The 15291-nt window shown below is 48.2% G+C and overlaps 1 long non-coding RNA gene across 1 annotated transcript; it reads right to left on the bottom strand.

The window, feature by feature from the left end:
• Window positions 1–13563: 13563 nt before the first annotated feature.
• On the bottom strand, window positions 13564–15055 carry LOC129734506 (uncharacterized). Its single transcript, XR_008730077.1, has 3 exons — window positions 14734–15055; window positions 13833–13948; window positions 13564–13676 (listed from the first exon to the last, which is right to left on the bottom strand). It is a non-coding gene; the product is annotated as an uncharacterized LOC129734506 (long non-coding RNA).
• Window positions 15056–15291: the final 236 nt, after the last annotated feature.

Below are 15291 nucleotides of genomic sequence, written 5' to 3'. Positions count from 1 at the left end.
CAGGAGTTTAGCTGAGACTTGAGAAACGAAAGCACTTGTAGACGTGCCTCTCAGCTGGGAACCTTTAGGTGACAGCTGTGTAAACCCTCTCTCGGCTTTTTCTTGTTTCAGGCTAAGCTGTTTGGCTTTGCGTTGTGGATGAGCACTTTTACGGCCAGAAAGTAACAGAGAGGTTACTTGATGCTTTCTGGATGATTGCTGTGGGCTAAATGGCATGTACTGATGGTATCAGATGCACTTCAGCCTTGTGCTCCAAACGAATCTGGGAGTAAAAACTCAACTGATAAACTACAAATGCACCGCATACTCTGGCTTTGGGTTCTTGAGTCATTAAAAGTAAACTGAGGCGCTCTAAAGAATAATTTTGTCCACATATGTTAAAACACGATGGCACCTTCTGCCATTCCACTTTCAAGAAAGGAGCTTTTTCCTTTCCCCCCCCTCCTCCCCCTCCTCCTCCTCCTCCTCTGCGGTGCGCGGCGGGCGAGAGGCGCGGGCATCTCCTCTGCCGGGCAAGCTCAGCCGGCAGCCTCTGCACTGCGAGGCCCAGCCAACTCGGGCGAGTCGCCAGAGCCCCGGCGCGGCAAAGTCCCTTCAGTCCCTTCTGGCCACCCTGTCCGGACTGCGCGGCCGGGCTGAGGAGGGGGGCGGCTCCCCCGTCTCTCCCTCCCTCCAGCTCCCGGGCAGGACAAGCAAGCCAGCACCAGTGGGAAGTGCGCACACCATCATGTCAAAAAAAAAAAAGAAAAATGGACTCCAAGTGCGGGGTGTTCCAAGAAAAGTGGACTTCTGATTATTTTTTCACGGAGTACAAAGAGCGAGCTGTTTGTCTGATATGCCAGAATTCAGTGTCTCGTTCAAGGAATACAATTTGCATCAACACTACGAAACTCAACATAAAGATAAATATGATTCTTTGGTCGGACAAGTGAGAAAAGTTATTAAGACTGAAACATGGGTTGACAACTCAGCAAAATATTTTTGTGAAGCAAAAGCAGCTCAATATATCATCACTTTGAGCAAGCGATCAAGTTGCCAAGCTTATAGCATGCGCTGGCAGAGCATTCATAGAGGGAGAATTTGTTACGTGTTTTGGTAAAGCATTTAGAAGAAAAATTAAATTATTTAAACTAACCCTGGTACTGAATTGGAAATTATAATTAAAAAAACATACCTGCATTGTGGCAAAATACGTAGATACACTATTCATGGTGGGTGGGTGGGGTTTTTTTGTTTTGAATGATCTACGCAAGTGAGTGAAGTGCTTCATATGTGAAACTGTATTAGGAGTCATCTGAAAATACTGAGGAAAAATAAAATATTGTGGAGGCAATATTGAGGCAAAACTCATCACTCGGATGCCTGGAAAAGGCAAGAGCACGCCTGCGGTCCCGGCAGTGAGGCTGTGCAGAGGCTGTGTAAGGACACTGGTGATGACTGATACGTTGTCCTCTCTAGATGCAGACTTGTGTGGTTTGCAGCAAAACAAAACAGCACGTCAGCACAGGATACGGATGCATTTCCACAAGCCATGACAAAACGAGCTGGTTTGCCTTTACAATTCATTTATCAAAGCCGCGGGGGTCCCGGTCCCAGGGTCCCGGTCCCAGGGTCCCGGTCCCGGTCTGAGCCCTGTGGTTCCCGGTCCTGGCCCGGTCTGAGCCGCAAGGGTCACCATCCCGGGGTTCCCGGTCCCAGTCTAGGTCTCGAGCCCTAGTCCGGTGAGTCCCGGTCCGAGCCCGGGGATCCTGGTCCGAGTCGCAGGGGTCCCGGTCCCGGTCGTCCAAATCCTGAGCCATGGGTGTCCCGGTCCCAGTTCCAGTCCCGAGCTGCGGGGGTCCCGGTCCTGGTCCCGACCTCAGAGCCTCGTCCCGGTCGCGGTCCTGAGCCATGGGGGCGCTGGTCCCGGCGATCCCGGTCCCTGTCCCGGTCCCAAGCCGCGGGGGTCCTGGTCCCGGTCATCCCGGTCCCGGCGGTCCTGGTTTCAGGCCTGGCCTGAGCTACGGGGGCGCCTGTCCCGGCTGTCCCGGTCCCTGTCCCGGTCCGAGCTGCAGGGGTCCCGGTTCCGGGGGTCCCGGTCCAGGTCACAAGCCGCAGGGGTCCCGGCCACGGGGGTTTCGGTCCCGGTTCGAGCCGTCAGCCGCAGGGGTCACGGTCCCAGGGCTCCAGGTCTTGGTCTCGCTGCGAGACGCAGAGGGTCCTGAGCCGCAGGGGGTCCCAGTCCTGGTCCCTCATCCAAGCCGCGGGGGGTCCCGGTTCCGGCCGTCCCAGTCCTGGTCCCCGTTCGAGCCGCGGGGGTCCCAGTCTCGGTCCCTGATCCAAGCCGCGGGGGTCCCGGCCCAAGGATCCCGGTCCCGGTCCCGAGCTGCGGGGGTCCCGGCCCCGGAGGTCACAGACCTGGTCCCGGTCCGAGCTGCGGGGGTCCCGGTCCCGAGGGTCCCGGTGGGTCTCTAGCCGCGGGGGTCAAGGTCCCGGGGGTGCCGGTCCCGGTCTCGAACCGCTAGGGTCCGTGTCCCCGGGGTCCCGGTCCCGAGCCACGGGGGTCCGGGGCCCGGTTCGCTCCCGAGCCACGGGGGTCATGGGTCCCAGTGGTCCAAGTCCCAGTCCTGAGCTGCGAGAATCCCGGTCCCAGTCCCGGTCTCAGTCCGAGCCGGGGGTCCCAGTCCCGGGGGTGCGGGTCCCGCTCCCGAGCCGCGGGGGTCCCGGTCCTCGGGGTCCCGGTTCGGTCCCGAGCCACCGGGGTCCCGGTCCCGAGCCGCGGGGGTCACGGGTCCCAGCGGTCCAGGTCCCAGTCCTGAGCTGCGAGAATCCCGGTCCCAGTCCCGGTCTCGGTTCAAGCCGCGGGGGTCCCAGGCCCGGTTTCGAGCTTCGAGGGTCCCGGTCCCGTGGGTCCCGGTCCCGGTCCCTGGTCCGAGCAGCAGGGGTCTCGGTTCCGAGGATCCCGGTCCCGGTCCCGAGCCGCGGGGGTCCCGGTCCCGAGCTGCGGGGGTCCCGGTCCTGAGCCGCTGGGGTCCCGGTCGCGGTCCCGAGCCACGGGGGTCCCGGTCCCCGGGGTCCCGGTCCCGAGCCGCGGGGGGTCCCAGTTCCCGGTCCCGAGCCACGGGGGTCACGGGTCCCAGTGGTCCAAGTCCCAGTCCTGAGCTGTGAGAATCCCGGTCCCAGTCGCGGTCCCGGTCCGAGCCGCGGGGGTCCCAGTCCCGGGGGTCCCGGTCCCGGTCCCTGGTCCGAGCCGCAGGGGTCTTGGTTCCGAGGATCCCGGTCGCGGTCCCGAGCCGCGGGGGTCCCTGTCCCGAGCCGCGGGGGTCCTGGTCCCGGTCCTGAGCCGCGGGGTGTCCCGGTCCCCGGGGTCCCGGTCCCTGGTCCGAGCGGCGGGCGTCCCGGTCCCCGGGGTCCCGGTCCCGAGCCGCGGAGGTCCCAGTTCCCGGTCCCTAGCCGCGGGGGTCACGGGCCACAGTTGTCCGGGTCCCAGTCCTGAGCTGCGAGAATCCCGGTCCCAGTCCCGGTCTCGGTCCGAGCCGGGGGTCCCAGTCCCGGGGGTGCGGGTCCCGCTCCCGAGCCGCGGGGGTCCCGGTCCCCGTCCCTCGTCTGAGCCGCGGGGGTTCGGTCCCGTGGTCTTGGCCCCAGACCCGGTCCGAGCCGCGGGGGTCCGGGTCCCGGTCCCGAGCCGCGGTGTTCCCCGTCCCGAGCCGCGGGGGTCCCGGCCCCGTCCCGAGCCGCAGGGTGTCCCAGTCCCCGGGGTCCCGTTCGCGGTCGTGAGCCTCGGGGGTTCCAGTCCTCGGGGTCCCGGTCCCGGTCCCGAGCCGCGGACGTCCCGGTCCCGAGCCGCGGGGGTCCCAGTCACAGGGGTCCCGGTCCCGAGCCACGTGGGTCCCTGTCCCGAACCGCAGCGGGTCCTGGTCCCGGGATCCCGGTTCTGAGTCGCGGGGGTCCCGGTCCCCGGGGTCCCCGTCCGGGTCCGAGCCGCGGGGGGTCCCAGTCCCCAGGGTCCCGGTTCGGTCCCGAGCCACGGGGGTCACGGGTCCCAGTGGTCCAGGTCCCAGTCCTGAGCTGCGAGAATCCCGGTCCAGGTCCTGGTCCCGGTCCCGGTCCGAGCCGCGGGGGTCCCGGTCCCAGGGGTCTAGGTCCCGGGCAGGTGCAGTACCCACGTTTGGTCGCCAGGTGGCAGCAGGTCCCCACCAGCCCTGCGCTGAGCACTGGCCGGGCGAGCACTGGGCCGGGTCTCAGCCCAGTTTACACCACCGGGCCCCGGGAGTGCTCGCTGCGGCTGCGGGGTTCCCTGCGCTCTGCCCTCTGCCCACTCGCAGCCCGGCATTCACACTCATTGCCTCCGTATGCAAAAGCATCTACGTGCCTCAAGCATTTCAGTCCTTTGCGTATGATGCGCTCTGTTTCGCTGTGGGAAACGGGTGCATTTGCTCTGTTTGCATTTGGAAGCAGCTGTTAGTAACAGCACCTTTAAATTATTTTTTTACAAAAGAGAAGAGCCTTTGCACTTTCTGAGTAGGGAAAAACGAGCGGTGTAAATGTGTGGCTTAGGAGAAGCCCCCACTAGGTTTCCCCTTGCACCACTAAGCCATCACGAGCTCTTGTGTTCAGAGCCGCTCCCTGCGACGGGAAAGTGAGCCGTTACCGGAGTGAAGGGGTGCAGAGCACGCGGCAGGGCTGAAAGGTGGGACAAGGGAGCGGGGTCTTTCCTCCTCCTGCCTCCCTCCCTCCCCCCCACCCGCCGCCCGCCCCCCGCCCCCCGGCAGCGGGTACCCTCCGGCGAGGATTTGCTTTCCGCCGTGCCAGCCGCTCGCAGGGGCAGCTCGGTTGCTCTCGGCAGGGCGTCTGTAAGCAAGTGCAGCGCCTTGCAGGGCGGGGTCAGCGGCGGGCCGGGGGGCTGTGACACCGAGCGGCAGCTGCTCTCGGCCAGCAGCTTCGCCTCGGGACCGAGCCCCCCCAGGCAGCCGCTGTGGGCACAGCCCGCACCCCGCGGGCGGCCCCCGCAGAGCCCCGGGGCCGGCAGGCTGAGGGGAGCCCGCGGCGGCACCGAGCCCCGGCCCGGCGCGGAACGGCAGCCCAGCCCCCGCCCGCCGCGGCTCTGAACGGGCGGCTGGTGCTTCTTCTCGTGGTGGTGCTTCTCACTTTGCCCTGGTAGCCATGTGGAGCGCACCACAAGAGCTGTGCTGCCCGCTTTCTGGGGCGAGATGTGGAACCGCGGCCTTTTGCACTTGTCCGCAGCCAAAATGCTGCGTAAGCCTGGTTTTGGCTAGCTAACGACTGTGAAGTTGTTCTCGAAACAAGTGGTGGAGTCATATTGTTACCGAAATCTCGGAATGAAGAACTTATCGACACCAATGTGATGTAGATAAGCAGACACTTCTTTATTGACGGCCGGGTGCGTGAGCGAGTCCTCTCACGATCAACGCACACCAGGTCCCAAAATCAGACACCATATATAGAACTTATTCATACATATTCATTAAGTATTCATGCATAACCCTGATATTTCCCATAAATCATTAACATATTCTCCTCCTATATCCGATTCTGCGCAGTAGAGCTTAGAAAGGTCTAGAAATGGGTCTGGGGTACGATTTGGGTAGGTGGTATGTGAGTCGGTGGTCGCGATCTCCCCCTGCCGGAATTACCTGCCACTAAAGTTCACGGTTTCTTGGCAGGTAACCACAAGCTGTCCCAGTCGACTCTCCCCAGTTCCCATTCATCTCATATTCTGACATTTCAATACACCTCTGCGTACAGAAGACTGGTCAGATACAAAGAAACCTTTCAAACCCTAAATTATTACCTAAGTTTCAACAATAATTCCAGCCCATTCTTCTGGCCTTGGTACACGATGTACAGAGGGTCTCATAGCAGCTATTACTGAGCAATTATAAGTTTCCTCAAAATATATTTTTATCCTTCTATATTTCTATTCTATAAAATAATTCTATAAAATCAAATAATCAATCAAATAAAGTCAATCAATCTTAACTTATTAACAAATCAATAACATTTCCCCCCTTTGGAAGTGTTGAAAATTATTATTTCAATACTTTCACATTATTTACATATCATTTGTTTCCACATATTTTGGTGGTGGGCTATACCTTGGTGGACTAGTAGGTACTTCTCTCATAATCATACGATTGACTGCAATCCTATTGGTAAACTGCTTCTTCAAACATGCATATACTAGCATGATCATCAAAAAGACAATCGGTAACAAAAACAAAGTTTTGATTATGGATTGTATCCAAGAGCTCAAGTGTTGCAGAATGGCTGTGTGATCACGGCCATGACTCCCTTAAAGATCTTTGTGAAACAAAGTTAGCGTAAGTTAGCTGAAGCAGGCCTTGCAGCTGTGCTGAGGCATGCTGATAAGGAAGCTGAGAAAAACACACTGACCTTGTGCCTAATGTTGTAAATAACTTTGAGGAATTCGCGTAGACAAGAGAGAAAAAAAATATGTAGCTAGCTATCCGCAGAAACCGCAAGTAGGAGGACGTATGAAAATGTAACCCTTTAGAGCTTAGCCAATCAGCAGATGACTAGTAGGCATAATTAACTGGAACTGTATATAAGACATAATCGCGCCGTAATAAATCAAAGCTTGCTCTATCACTCATATTGAGTTTGCCCGCTTGACTTCCCTCGCCGTCAACACTCAAGTTCCATCCTAATTTGTTAAAAATTTTTCCAAGCCAATCTTCTGACATATCCTTTTGAATTGTTTCAGTTTCTTTTTCAATTTTTCCCAATAGGTCTAGATCATGTTCCACATCCTGAGTGACATTTGGAATGTGGATACGACAGTGGTCCAATTTATCCTTGAGATATCCACACACTCCATGTTCTTTAAGTAGGAGCATATCTAGTGCCATTCTATTTTGTAAAGTCATTCTAGAGGTCGCCTGTAATTGTATATTCAATTCCTTAAACCCCTTTTTAGTAACGTTTGCTAATTTTTCCACTTGACCAGTTAACTTGTAAAGCCATGCTGTTTCTATATGAAGCTATAGGATATAAAAGTGATTCACGTGCCCAGCCAATTTTCACTCCTGTAGATGGTTCATTCAGATTATCATCATTTGTCTCAGATCTCTTTATTCGTTTCAGTTCTATATTCTCTAGAGATCCTCTAAATGGTGATTTCTTCCAAATCGGACACAATGTTGGCATGCCTAAAATAATTTGTTTCACTTTACCATCTAATGCTAGATGAGTGGTCCAGGTTCCATCTCTTAATGCCCGAACTAAATGTCCTGGACTTCAAATAGTAGTTTTACTACAACTAAACAAAGTTCCTTTTCTAACTATAAAAGTGCTGGTTAAATTGAGAGTGTTCTTAAGACCTTGACAAAAACAACCATATGTTAAAACAGTGGCCTACAGAGGAATTCTTTGGATTATTAAGTCTGCTTTACTGCAATCATACACTTTTTCACATTTCCACCATGGCACTATTTTATTTTCCTTCTCTCCCGATGAAGTTGACCTATCATTGACCCAGGGTAATACTGAAAAAACTTTTCCATCCCAGGTAAAACACCAAGAAGTTCTGGCCATGTACTGAAAATGGGAAAATATGGACATAGACCATATAGAGTCCCATTGTTCTACTAATTGTGTACCTTGGCCAGTTTTGTTACACGTCCATTTCATGATACTTCTGCTCACATTGGTTTTAAGTTGTTCATCATAAGAACACCATCCTAAGTGGAGATTTGGACCCCCAGGAAGAAGAACTCAAGCTATGGCACTAGGTCAGGATCCTGTTATAAAATCATAATTCAATAGTTTCGGGTTTTTTTTTTTTTTTACAATCTGTTTCTTTACCTGCCGACTTCCACTGTTTTCTAATAACCTTTACTTGTTCATACCATTGAGTTACTGGCCTTTGTTCACAATAGGTGGTTTCATTTTTATGTTCCAGATTAGTCAGATTCATGGTTAAAATTCCCCATGGAATAGATTCACCTACTGCCCTCGGTATTGGCAAACAAGCAGTGATCTGCGTGACATTTTGTAAACTGGCAAATTCTTTAATCAATCCTACCATCAAATTTTCCTCAGCCATTTGTTTGGGAATTTCAATCACTTGTTCTGTTTCTACCTGTCTTTTGTTCCTGTCCACCAAGCCGGCCCATGATCCCACCAACACTACCGACCAAAATAAAATCCAATATAAAAATTAGACATGTTTCAGTGTCAATTTTAAAGTCTCTGGGTCACGATTGACAATCTTCCATGGAGTAAGTGCTTTCTTCACTCGAGTATAATGTCTCCAAGCATCTGATTCTGCTATCTTGATAGCTGTAAAAGTGGTCAACAGTATCTGGAAAGGTCCTCTCCAGCGCTCCTGCAAAGGTTCGGAGGCCCAGGTCTTCACATAGACGTAGTCTCCTGGTTGGAAATCATGCACTGAATTTTCCAGGGGTAAAGGTCTATTCCAAATTACTACACTCCGAATCGCAGCCGAAGTTTTCCTTAGAAAAAGCAATTAGTTATACACATCTTGTTTTCCTTTTACATGTATGTTTAGATTTGGTTCTAGAGACTCATATGTTTTTCCATATAATAATTCATAAGGACTGACTGAGGTTCCACTCTTTGGCTGTACCCTGATTCATAATAATGCCAATGGAAGTGCCTGAGGCCACTTTAGACTGGTTTCTTGACAAATTTTACTTATTTGTCATTTCAAAGTTTGATTCATCCTCTCCACTTTTCCACTAAATTGTGGCCTCCAAGACGCATGCAAATCCCAATTAATACCCAATACTTTGCTAACGCTTTGGACTACTTCAGCCACAAAGTGTGGACCTCTGTCAGAGGAAATTCCAATAGGAACTCCAAATCTCGGAATTATTTCTTGTAATAACCACTTCACAACCTCTTTTTGCTTGTGTGGTGCGACAGGGAAGGGCTTCTGGCCATCCTGTAAAAGTATCAACCCTTACCAGGATGTACCGGTACCCATTCTGTCTAGGTAACTCTGAAGAATCTACTTGCCAATCATCTCCAGGTTCTGTACCAGATTTCAGTCTACCCTTTTGAACCTTTTTCTTAATCACTGGATTATTTTTCAAACATACTTCACACTTTGAGTTACCATTTTTGCTATTCCCAACATCTTAACTGATATTACCTGCTTTCGTAAAGATGTTACTAAGGCTTCTGCCCCCCAGTGACATTCCTGATGTCTCGTTTGAATTATCTCTCTCATCACAGGAGGTGGAATTACTACCTGTCCATTAGGAGTTATCCACCATCCAGCTAAGTTTTTCTTAGCATTTAATAACTGACCCAATTTGTCATCTTCCTCTGAGTATCTCGGGTTTTCCCTAGGAAGGGTTACTGTTTTAGAAGGAATTATTGCCATTTGCAATGCTTGTTTCTTTGCTACCTTTTTTTTTTTTTTCTGTTTTATCAGCTAAATTATTCCCAGCTATTATTTTTGTATTCCCAAACTGGTGTGCCTTACAGTGCATGATTGCTACTTGATCTGGCTTTTGAACTGCTTGCAATAATCATAAAATTTCTGTTTGATGCTTAATGTTTGATCCTTAGGAGGACAATAACCCCCTCTCTTTCCACAAAGCTCCGTGGACATGCACTACCCCAAAGGCATATTTTGAATCAGTCCAGATATTTACTCTCTTGTCTTTGCTTAGTTCTAAGGCTCGAATTAAAGCGATGAGTTCCGCCTTTTGGGCTGATGTGGTACTCACCAATGCTCCTGCTTCTATAACTGTAGTCTCTGTTGTTACCGCATATCCGGCGTATCGGACTCCTTGTTCCATAAAGCTGCTTCCATCAGTATACAATTCCCAGTCTGGTTGCTCCAAGGGCACACCCTTCAGATCTTCACAACTGGAATAAACATACTCGATGGTAGCCAAGCAGTCATGTTCCAGTCGTCCTTCTTCCTGTATGGAACTTAAAAACACTGCAGGATTTACCAGGTTAGTTGTCTTGAGAATCACATCATCCTGTTCAGTCAATACCACCTGGTACTTCATCATTCGGCTGGGGGACAGCCAATGTCCCCCCTTCTGTTCTAGGACAGTTATCACCATGTGTGGGACATAGACTGTTACTGTTCTTCCCAAAGTCAATTTCCGAGCTTCTTGTATGAGCATCACTGTTGCTGCCACTGCTCGAAGGCAGTTTGGCCACCCTCTACTCACTGTGTCCAGTTGTTTAGAGAAATATCCGACTGGTCGTTTCCAGCTTCCTATCCTCTGGGTTAACACGTCCGGTGCAAGGTGTTGCCTTTCATGAACAAACAGCTGGAAATCTTTGGTTAGATCCAGCAGTCCCAAAGCAGGTGCAGACATTAAGGCACGTTTTAACTCTACAAAAGCCTTTGCTGTTGTGGGCCCCATACAAAGGGGGAATTCTTTTGGGCCTCGTACAGCGGTTTAGCTATTAGCCCATAGTTCATGATCCAAAGGCGACACCACCCAGTCATGCCCAAAAATGCTCCGAGTTCATGAATATTTCTCGGCTCAGGTATACCACAAATAGCTTCTTTGCGATTTTTTCCTAATTGTCGTTGTCCTTTTGAAATCTCAAAGCCCAGATATATCACAGTCTGGCAGGCTATTTGGGCTTTCTTCCTGGATACCTTATACCCATTTAGTCCCAGGAAATTCAAGAGGTCAATGGTCACCTGTATACAAGTAAATCTTTCTTCTGTAGCAATCAATACATCATCCACATATTGTAAAAGTAAATGCCCAGGTCTTGTTTGTCCTGTTTCCAGATTTCAAATTCCTTTGCTAAATGATTTCCAGAAATAGTTGGACTGTTTTTAAATCCTTGGGGTAATCTAGTCCGTGTCAGCTGCATCTTTTGCCCGGTTTGAGGATTTTCCCATTCAAAAGCAAACAGTTTTCTGCTTTCCTTTTCCAAAGGTATACAAAAGAAAGCATCTTTTAAATCAAGCACTGTAAACCACTGATAATTCTCCCTCAATGCTGTTAACAGTGTATAAGGGTTTGCTACTACAGGATAAATATCCTTAACTATTTGATATACTACTCTCAAGTCTTGTACCAGTCTATATTCACCCGAAGGTTTTCTGGCTGGTAAAATAGGAGTATTATACTCAGATTCACATTCTTCCAAAATTTTATACTCCAAAAATTTATCACTCAATTTCTTCAATTCCTGTCTCACTTCTGATTTGATTGGATATTGTTTAATTCTCACTGTTCCTGCGCCTTCCTTCAAATCTATTTTAACAGGTTCTGCTAGTTTCAATTTACCAGGAATATTTGTTTCCCATACAGTAGGGATCGCTGCCAAATCCACCTCTGGTGGAATTTCTTGTTCCTTTACCTTTTCTTGTATCATCAGGATTTCTCCCGTTTTTGACTCAGGTATTTTCAAGAAAAGTTCTCCTTCGTCAAAAACAATCTGTGCATTTAATTTGGATAACAAGTCTCTTCCTAAGAAGGGTATCGGACATTTTGGTACACACAAAAATTCATGTGTAATTATCTTATTTCCAAATTTCAAATCCAGGGGTTGCAGGAATGGCCTGTTTTTGTTCCAATTTTTCCTTTACAGGTATTTAATACAAAAAATGTTGCTCCTGTATCCACTCCCAATCTCACAATTTGAACATTTTTTTCCACTTTCTTATTATCAGAAGTTATAGCCGTTACCAAATTATCTCCAATAGTTAGCTTACATTCATCTGCCAATCCTTTCTTTGTCTTAAGTAAAAGAAAACAAATCCACATCTGGCATTTTATTCCATTTCCCTTCTCTTTTACAATACAGCATTAACTGCAAAATAGTGTTATAATTCAGTGTCCTATTCGTGGGCCACTTTTCCTGATCATCCGATATATACAAAGGCCACCAATTATTACAATACTCAAATTATTACAATACTCAATCATCTGGCTCTTTTGCAGATCATCCTGTAAATTTCCCCAATGTGCCAATAAACATCCCAACAAAGAATTTTTCAGGATTTTGTCATTTACAGCAAGATTACCCATGCTTTTACTTTTAAACAACCGAGTTAACTTAGTTGCCATGGTGTAATTACTCACAGTACAATACACAATTATTCAACTCTGTCACTCCGATCCGCGGATCCACACTCCACAGTCTCACCCTTACAGCCACACTCACACTTTCCCACAGCTACTTTAAACAAACATATAACACAATATTATACCTCTTAATTTTCTTCTTAATACACAAACTCACAAAAACAACAAAAAACCCCAAAAACTTATTCTAACTTCTTGTTAGAGGCACTACCTTAGAGAACACTATAGCATATAGTTTCTCTTGTTTCCACTTTTGTCCAACCCTGCTATAGCTTTCGCTTACGTCTTACGGGCAGGCGCCTAGGCTTCCACTTCCACAAGGATCCTTTTAGTCCAACCCTGCGCAGCTCTCACCGCGTCTGACAGGCAGACTTACTCAGTGAGACTCAAACTCACTGGTGAGTCTCCAACCCACTCCTTACCATACACTTATTATAGTGGGACTCCTACCCACTTCCTCTAGTGCACTTACTTACTTACTTTAGTGGGACTCCAACCCACTTAATACAATTGAAAAAAAGAAGTGTCCTACCAAAAATCCAGGGAAGGTCGCGAAGAGCCTTACGGATCGGGGATCGATGGGTATCCCCGAGAAATCCTCGGTGCCGGCTGGAACCGATCAGGTCCCCGACTCCTCCGGTCTCCTTCAGCGAGGTCCCATCTGGGTCGCCAAAACTGTTACCAAAATCTCGGAATGAAGAACTTATCGACACCAATGTGATGTAGATAAGCAGACACTTCTTTATTGACGGCCGGGTGCGTGAGCGAGTCCTCTCACGATCAACGCACGCCAGGTCTCAAAATCAAATACCATATATAGAACTTATTCATACATATTCATTAATTATTCATACATAATCATAATATTTCCAGTAAATCATTAACATACTCTCCTCCTATATCCGATTCTGCGCAGTAGAGCTTAGAAAGGTCTAGAAATGGGTCTGGGGTACGATTTGGGTAGGTGGTATGTGAGTCGGTGGTCGCGATCTCCCCCTGCCGGAATTACCTGCCACTAAAGTTCACGGTTTCTTGGCAGGTAACCACAAGCTGTTCCAGTCGACTCTTCCCAATTTCCATTAATCTCATATTCTGACATTTCAGTACACCTCTGCGTACAGAAGACTGGTCAGATACAAAGAAACCTTTCAAACCCTAAATTATTACCTAAGTTTCAACAATAATTCCAGCCCATTCTTCTGGCCTTGGTACACGATGTACAGAGGGTCTCATAGCAGCTTTTACTGAGCAATTATAAGTTTCCTCAAAATATATTTTTATCCTTCTATATTTCTATTCTATAAAATAATTCTATAAAATCAAATAATCAATCAAATAAAGTCAATCAATCTTAACTTATTAACAAATCGATAACAATAGTATACTACTGTGTGTGCGTGAGTGTCCCGCAACCCAGGGGAAAAGTGTCTGAGCTGCAGCAACTAGCAAACTAGTTGTCTGACACAACAGTTGAAGGGCAAGTCTCGCGCTTCCCCTGTCCCAGCCTTGCAGTCCTGCTACTGCTTGTTGTGTTTGGTGAGCATAAGGACCGCTGAGCTGGCTGGAATTGACTGAAATAAGGACTGGTTGAGCTGACCGAATAGCGAGTCTCCCCTAGAAAAAGACCATTACTATAGTTATACAGCAAACACCCTAAAAATCATTCTTCTTGTTTAAGTTTTATAAGAAAAAAAAATAAAAATATATATATAAAGAAATATTTAAAGAACTGTATAGATCTGTGCTAGAAAACCTAGGACATCTACTTACAGGTAGTAGAGTAGAACTCCTCCTTACTGATTCAAAACAATCCATCCAAGACACAAGCTGAGGAAAAACTTGTGCTGTTTTTGACTCAGTTACTGTACTCTGTCAGCAGCACATTGCTGGAGACAGAAGAGAAGAATTAATGTCTTCTGGAAGAATACAGTGTCCAAAAGAAACGCAAACCCAGCATCACTAAATTTGCACCCCAATCTAGAATGTTAACTGTGTCCTCAGCAGCATCAAAACAGGTTTGCAAATGCATGAAATTTATAACTATTGCATGTATTCTTGTGATGACGTAATGAAAATAAAAAGGCATGCCCGGTGACTAATGTTCACTCAGATTGAGTACTTACTTCCATTGAATTTTAAACTCATTGGATGAAAAACTTGCTCAACAACTTTTTTTTTTCTGGAAAGGATCCCTTTAGCAAGTGCTGTGACCACCCCTTAAATGGTTTTCAGTTCATTGGTCCCCCTAAAGAGTTCTCCAGTTAAGCTCATTCTATTATGCACGTGTGAAATATTTTTTTTCTTCCTAGCCTGAAGTTTTCTTTTAACCTAAACGCAGATAGCTTAAATTGATATCACCTAGGCTCTTTTATCTTTATGCTACTCTTTTCCAATAGCCATGATGTTTTGTTCACCTCTCAGATGGGAAAAGTGTGTGGTTGTAGAATGGTAGTGCATTTTTTTCTGTGGGGCAAAAAACCAAGGGCGTATTGGAACCCTGCTGTTACAGATCTGAACGTTAAAGCTTGATCTAAAAAAAAAAGAGTTAACAGAATAGTGATTTGAATTTAAAAAAAAAAAGGGAAAGGCTGGAGGGTGGGGAGACACGGACACGACACACCAGAATACAGCAATATTATCTGGAAATCCTGCGTCTTTGCATCTCACGTACATTCTCATTGTTTCTTCACTCCTTTCCTGTTTGCATAGGTGAAATGGATCAGCACTTCATCTGGCAAGTTGTTTTTCTTCCCTTCCTCCTGAAGGGGAGGCAACTCCCTGGTACTCTTGGACTTCTTTGTTTCAGCAACACCTTGATGGAGCAGATAGAGATAAGGAGCATTAGATGCGGGAGCTGGAGCAGTATCAGAAGACTGAAGCCTATAAATCTTTAGCAGGAAAGCACAGGACAGACTAAAGGCAAATCACACAGACAAGGTATTGAATGGGACAAAAAGATGTGCCTGGAACAACACAAGATTCCCAGGTGGTTGTGCAGACTGACACTCGTTTACAGCCTTTGATGTAAAGGCTTGTTAAAACGTGGATGCTCATCTCAGTGAGCTCATCTGTGGGTGTGAAATAGAACATTTTTCTTCCGGCAAATCCTAGTTTCATAAATACGACATACAGCAACCTACACCAGAAATAATAATTGTCATTATTTTGTCACAGCACTGACCAAACCCTTGTTAATTGTTCTCCATTGTTCTGGTATTGCTTGTTAAAG

Source organism: Falco cherrug, chromosome W, assembly GCF_023634085.1.
Source record: "Falco cherrug isolate bFalChe1 chromosome W, bFalChe1.pri, whole genome shotgun sequence".
In the NCBI taxonomy this organism is placed as follows: domain Eukaryota; kingdom Metazoa; phylum Chordata; class Aves; order Falconiformes; family Falconidae; genus Falco; species Falco cherrug.
The sequence above is the reverse complement of the archived record's forward strand: the minus strand, read 5'-3'. Positions and strand labels throughout refer to the sequence as shown.